This window comes from Anoplophora glabripennis, unplaced genomic scaffold (genome assembly GCF_000390285.2).
Source record: "Anoplophora glabripennis isolate ALB-LARVAE unplaced genomic scaffold, Agla_2.0 scaffold885, whole genome shotgun sequence".
NCBI classification, from domain to species: domain Eukaryota; kingdom Metazoa; phylum Arthropoda; class Insecta; order Coleoptera; family Cerambycidae; genus Anoplophora; species Anoplophora glabripennis.
The window spans coordinates 118,904-125,247 of NW_019416964.1; positions in this window are offsets into that span (position 1 = coordinate 118,904).

The following is a 6,344-nucleotide window of genomic DNA, read 5'->3' on the forward strand; positions in this document are numbered from 1 at the left end:
CAGGGTGTCTCATAATTAGCTGCCAACCCTGAACAGGCCGATTCTATGATCAAAACTAAGTAAAAAAGTTCATATGAACATGGGTCCGGAAATGCTTCCTAAGGGCACAGGGACCCATTGAAGAGGGAGGAATGGAAATCATTTTTTTGCAATATCTCTCAATCGCGTTGTGATAAATGAATGAAATTTGGTATACACAGCTAAATTTTGATGAGCAATTTGATGAATTTGATTGCATTTATTTCCACAAGGTCCATTGGGGTGGGTACGGGGGGGGGGGGGCCCTTGGTACTTTGCGTGTGTAACTTTTTCATCTTTGACTTTTTAACAAATTGGACAGCAAATTCCGTTTCAGTTTTTCCCTTGCTGTGGTCTGTTGTGTTTTTTGCCACCATACCACAGCGCCGTAGAGAATCCTAGGTCTTACTATCGATGTATACAACCAGTATGACATCTTTGGCTTCAGTCCCCAGGCGTTCCCAATAAGACGACGGCATACACACAATGCCTGCTTCGCCTTCCTCACCACTTTTTTCAAGTGCGCATTCCAGGTAAGCTTATTATCTAGTATGACTCCTAGATATTTTACTTCCCTGGAAAGCCTGATGCATCTCTCCCCTATTATAGGTTCAGATAATCCAATCAAATTCCTTCTCCTGGTGAAGGGTACTACGACCGTTTTGTCAGGATTTACTGACAGTGCCTGCCCCTTACGCCAGTCATCTATCCTCTTCAAAGCCTCTTTTATGAGTTCTGAAACGATAACATTATGTTTCCCGACTATAAGAACGACTAAGCATAGCCTTCTGTATAAAATCCCTTTCGATCACTAATGCTTCCAAGGTTTCACTTCCACAAGTCTTTTGAGACTCGAATAGAGGATCAAAGCAAATGGGAGGAAAAGTTTAATACCGTGGAAAGGTGGAGCCTAGTATGGTTTACATATGGCTCCAAAATGACTAGAGGGACGGGTGCAGGAATATATGGACTCGGACCCAGATGGAGTGCAAGCTATAGTCTGGGGGAGTTCCCTACCGTATTCCAAGCAGAAATTTTCGCGATAATGGCGTGTCTGGCAGAGAATGTACGTAGAGGTTATAAACGTATATTCATATATATATATTCTCTGATAGTCAAGCTACAATTAAAGCTTTGGGCGCACACAAGATAAATTCAAAACTGGTGTGGGATTGTTTACAAATGCTGACTGAACTGGTCACCAACAATACAGTCAGACTGTGTTGGGTGCCAGGGGATAAAGGCATTTGTGGAAATGAGAAAACGGATGAACTTGCTAGGAAGGGATCCGAAACAGAGTTCATTGGCCCGGAGCCCTCCTGTGGCACATCTCCCAGTGTGGTCAGGCGGGCTCTGAGCAAATGGACTGAGACAGAACATAGGAAATATTGGACTTCAAGGCCAGGACATAGTCATTCTAAGCTCATGGATTATCCTTCGAAGGAAATAGCTAATGATTTACTGAGCTTGAACAGAATCCGGCTCAGGAGAGTGACAGAACTCATAACAGGACACTGTCACTTTAGGAAAGATCTACATAAGCTAAAGCTTGTAGACAGTCCGGTCTGCCGAGGATGTGAATCGGCGGATGAAACTTCTCTGCATATCCTGGACGAGTGCCCGGGATTTGCACGAAGCAGAATGGCGCTCCTTTGAAGAACCTATATAATGGTAGTATAATGGAGCTCCTGGGGAGACCTTATTTGGAACCCAAGGAACAGAGAAGTATCAGCAAGGAAGCTTTTGGACTTTGTAAAAAGGACAAATCTACTTGCTGAATAGGACTAGTAGTGGGACGCACAATAGGCCTAATCAGACCGCAGTGCTATGGGACTTATTAGGACCAACCACTAGAAGTAGAAGTAGAACCACTTATTCGGGAGACCTTTTAAAAAATAAGCAAATTTCACTCCCGTTATCTCGGAGCTCTACTTTGCACCACATTTTCTGACTGAGAACACGCCGGCTGATTTACAATTGGTGTTAAAATCAAAGTGCAGTGGATCCCCTACTTAACAAAGTGTTATGCGTTATGTATTTAGCCACACACAATAAGCTATATGTACTATAAACTGAATAATTAGTGAACGTTGAACATAACCCACACAGCACAGTGATATTCGTAGGATGTACTGAGGATAACTTTTCAGGATATATAGGATATCCTCGGATAGGTACACGATCACCTCATGATGTACCAGGGATATCCAAATGGAACCTCCCGGGCTTTGCGTGTGACGTCCTGAGGACATCCGCCTGGCTATATACAGGACATTGTCAGGTTATCAGTGGATCAAATGAGGACAACCTAGGCTTTACTGTTGATGTCCTCAGGACATCAGCCGGGCTATTATCAGGTTATCAGTGGATCAAATGAGGACAACGTAGGCNCTGCTCGCTGGTGAAGGAGTTTCCAGGTATACATATTTCCTGTTTGAAGTCATCAAAGAAGGAAGCTAATACTTATAGCGTTCTTTCTCCATTGTGAGTTCGATCTGCTTCGGGTGGATGATCGACGCTCTAATTACCTATTTATTGGTATGATCTAAGACGCACTAGGCACTGCATTTTGTTTTAAACGAGTGAGTTTTTTTATGATTTAAAATGATTTGTGTGTAACGGGTATTTAACTGAACCCTGTATGTGTTTTCACAAAGTTTTATAGGGGGTCCATGGGTACTGTAACCATGGTCAATGGGTACCTTCCTCTTCGTTTGCGCTTTAATATTTTAAAGCAAAATTACACACAAGTGTGCCGACGAATTCTGCTAAATTTCGGATAAATCTTCTTCTACTCTACAACCTACTTCTCTACAATCACCTGCGTTATCAATAAAAATCATTTTTTTTAATTTTAATTTTGACACCTTGTATTTTGAAAATGGGGCTCCAAAATGAAAAGTTGCATAAGAAAAGTCCTGTATTTATTTTAGTCCACTGCTTGACCTACTAATTTGTAACACCTTGTATATGACCTATTATCTCGAACTACAAAGCCTTTATAAATGTTTACAAGCCACGTGACCGCCGAGCTTAGACAACCAGCATTGTAGAGCTAGCCCACACAGCACAGTGACATTCGTAAGATGTACTGAGGATAACTTTTTAGGATATATAGGATATCCTCGGATAAGTACACGATCACCTCAGGATGTACCAGGGATATCCAAATGGAACCTCCCGGGCTTTGCGTGTGACGTCCTGAGGACATCCGCCTGACTATATACAGGACATTGTCAGGTTATCAGTGGATTAAATGAGGACAACCTAGGCTTTACTGTTGATGTTCTCAGGACATCAGCCGGGCTATTATCAGGTTATCAGTGGATCAAATGAGGACAACATAGGCTTTACTGTTGATGTCCTCAGGACATTAGCTGGGCTATATACAGCACATTTTTAGTACTTATTGGGCTAATAAAAAAAATTACAGGGTGGTATTAAATATTTCTATAGATCAAATACGTACCTAATTTCCAAAACATTTGCTTGCCATTTCCACTCCATCTAATATTTTTTATTNTTTATTAAGTAAATTCTATGCTTTACCTGCAAATTAAAATAATGCTGAAATCTGGTAAATTTTAGGGATGTTGCCTTAAATTAATAATTTAATACCTCGAGCATCATTATCATTTTAATTAATTCCTTATTCAGATACGAACGATGTCACTCATTTTCATATGGGTTCTTAAATCTGAAATCAATTATGCTCATTCATCACTTCATTTCTCTCAGAATCCTTGCAAGAGACAGGATATCTTACGTAAGCATTTCATAACACTCAGCTCCAATTTATTTCTTCTGGCAAATAAAAGTTGTGTTATTGACACTTCTAATGATTGGTTCCAACAATTAAAATGTAAAGTGAAAAAAAGCTATTATAGATATTGCTGGAGGATTGACAATCAAATTTATACATCCTGGAGAAATATCTATACAGAGTGACCTATTAGTATGACAAAATGAAATATCACCAGATGTAGCAGAAAAAAGTGCAGAAATACCTTATACTAGAAAATGAAGCCACAGGGTATTGCATTTGAAAAATCGACGAAAGTGTATTTCGAAATTCGAGTTAGCTTGTCTATAGATAACCTTTTGTTATAGTGAATGCCTGATAGTATGTTTGGCAAACCTTTATTTGTAACCACATACCATCTAAAAATAAATACAAATTTTAGCAGAGTACATATGCTTTCATAAAAGTTAAGAAATTTTCAAAACAATCTGACATTATTATTCACTCATATAAACTCATTTAAATATAAGCTACCATACTAATTCTTAAAATAATATTTAAGTGTTATGGCAAAATATAATGGGAAACTTCAGGAAAAGAGAAACAAAGTAAATATTGATGAATATTTATTGTCTTCTATACATTAAAACCTGCTATTTGAGGAAGTATATTTCTAATACCGCGCCTCTTCATTGGTAGATTGTTGGAGTCGATGTCAATAAAGTACTCACCCTTTGCTTTTGTAGAAGTGTGTTCTCCCATAACAACTTTTCCGCTATTATCACACATATTTATGGCAGCTCTGAAGATATTTCCACAGGGGGATGAGAGGTATATTTTAGAAGTGATGGTATTGTTGTAAATGTCATGCGATTTTAAATGACTGCAAACAACTGAAAATATACGTATGTAATACAGATTATAATGTGAGAGCAGTAGTTTATAATAATATTCTGAGGCATTTTATTGATGTTTCAAATGTATGAAAAGTTGTACACTATGAGTTTTGATAATTTGGGACTTTATGTCGTAAAAAGGTCAAGAATCTCCATTTTGAGATGGACTAGTTAGATGGAGAAGAAATGTTATGTAGATGCAGCATTGTTTGCTCTGCAAGTCAATGACTTACAATTTGTACTGAAATCATCTAACAAATAAAAGTAGGCACGAATGTTATATACAAATCGTACTCTTGTACCTCTTCAGAAATTTGTTGCGCTGAAAGTCTTTTATGTTTTAAAATAAAGTCCAACACTCAATGGTCTGAGGATTATCTGGGGCTACCAGATCATTATATTATCAGGAAAACCTTTGTTGTGTAATGTTTAAGCGTAATTTGAGCTTTTGCTAATGCATCAGAATAATATGTATACGTACGCTCCTATTTAAAATATTGTAATGAATGTTTCTCTATCTGTATACGACACATACTCAGGTGTCATTGTGTCCATAAGCTTAACTCTCGTATCTACAAAACATTCCTGGTACCACAATGTAGGTAGGTATTCATTGAGCAATAAGTCTTAATTTATTCTCAAATTAATATTTAATGAAAAAGTACTGAAAAAAATTACCTATTGTTAACCGTTTTTTAACAAATCTGTTAGAAATATCCAGAAATCACATTCATTATACAGGGTAGGCCATTTTAATCTATCCACGCTAATATCTCCGACAGTTTAGGTTCTAGCGAAAATTGACATCTATAAAGTGGTGGGGGAAAATTGTTACTGACCTTAAATTTGACCTTGCGGTCACCGCCAAAGTCGGTCAAGGTCCCTATTTTTGACTACGGAATTGCAGAGAGTGGAATATGTTCTGATGGTGTCTTTTGTCATGGGTCAAAATGACCTCATAAGGTCATTCTGAGGTCAGTATTATTCAATATATTCAAGCCAGTAACTCCAGCGTGGTTGTTTCTATCGAAAAATGATCTCTTGGATTTACCTGGGATATCCCCAACTAGGATATTGATAGGATCTACTTGTCTTATTTAAATATCATCAGGATATCCTGAGGAATGAGATCCCCTATTAGGATATATATAGGACTAAATGAGGATATCCCAGGGACGTCATGTGCTGTGTGGTACTGGTAATGAAAAATCCCTAAATTATGGCGTAGCCGATATTAATGTTTCGTTTACAATGAACTATGACAAATCGTTACGTCTACGCTAAAAAATTACACCAATTACAGTCGGTGAAACAGAATGTTGTGTTCTATTATACCTAATCTTACTCTTACAATTAGTGTCTTAATAATTTTTAATGTTAGGTACCGAAGTTTAATTGCCAACATGAAGGAAAAAAAATACTGTTCCAAACAAAATTACTGGTCACCTGGCTTGTAATCATTTACGAAGGCTCCGTATATGTTATTAAAGGTATAAGAAATCTAATATGACTCTATTACTTTAGGTTAGCTTTATTACACATTTCTTCTTTATTAAGTAAATTCTATGCTTTACCTGCAAATTAAAATAATGCTGAAATCTGGTAAATTTTAGGGATGTTGCCTTAAATTAATAATTTAATACCTCGAGCATCATTATCATTTTAATTAATTCCTTATTCAGATACGA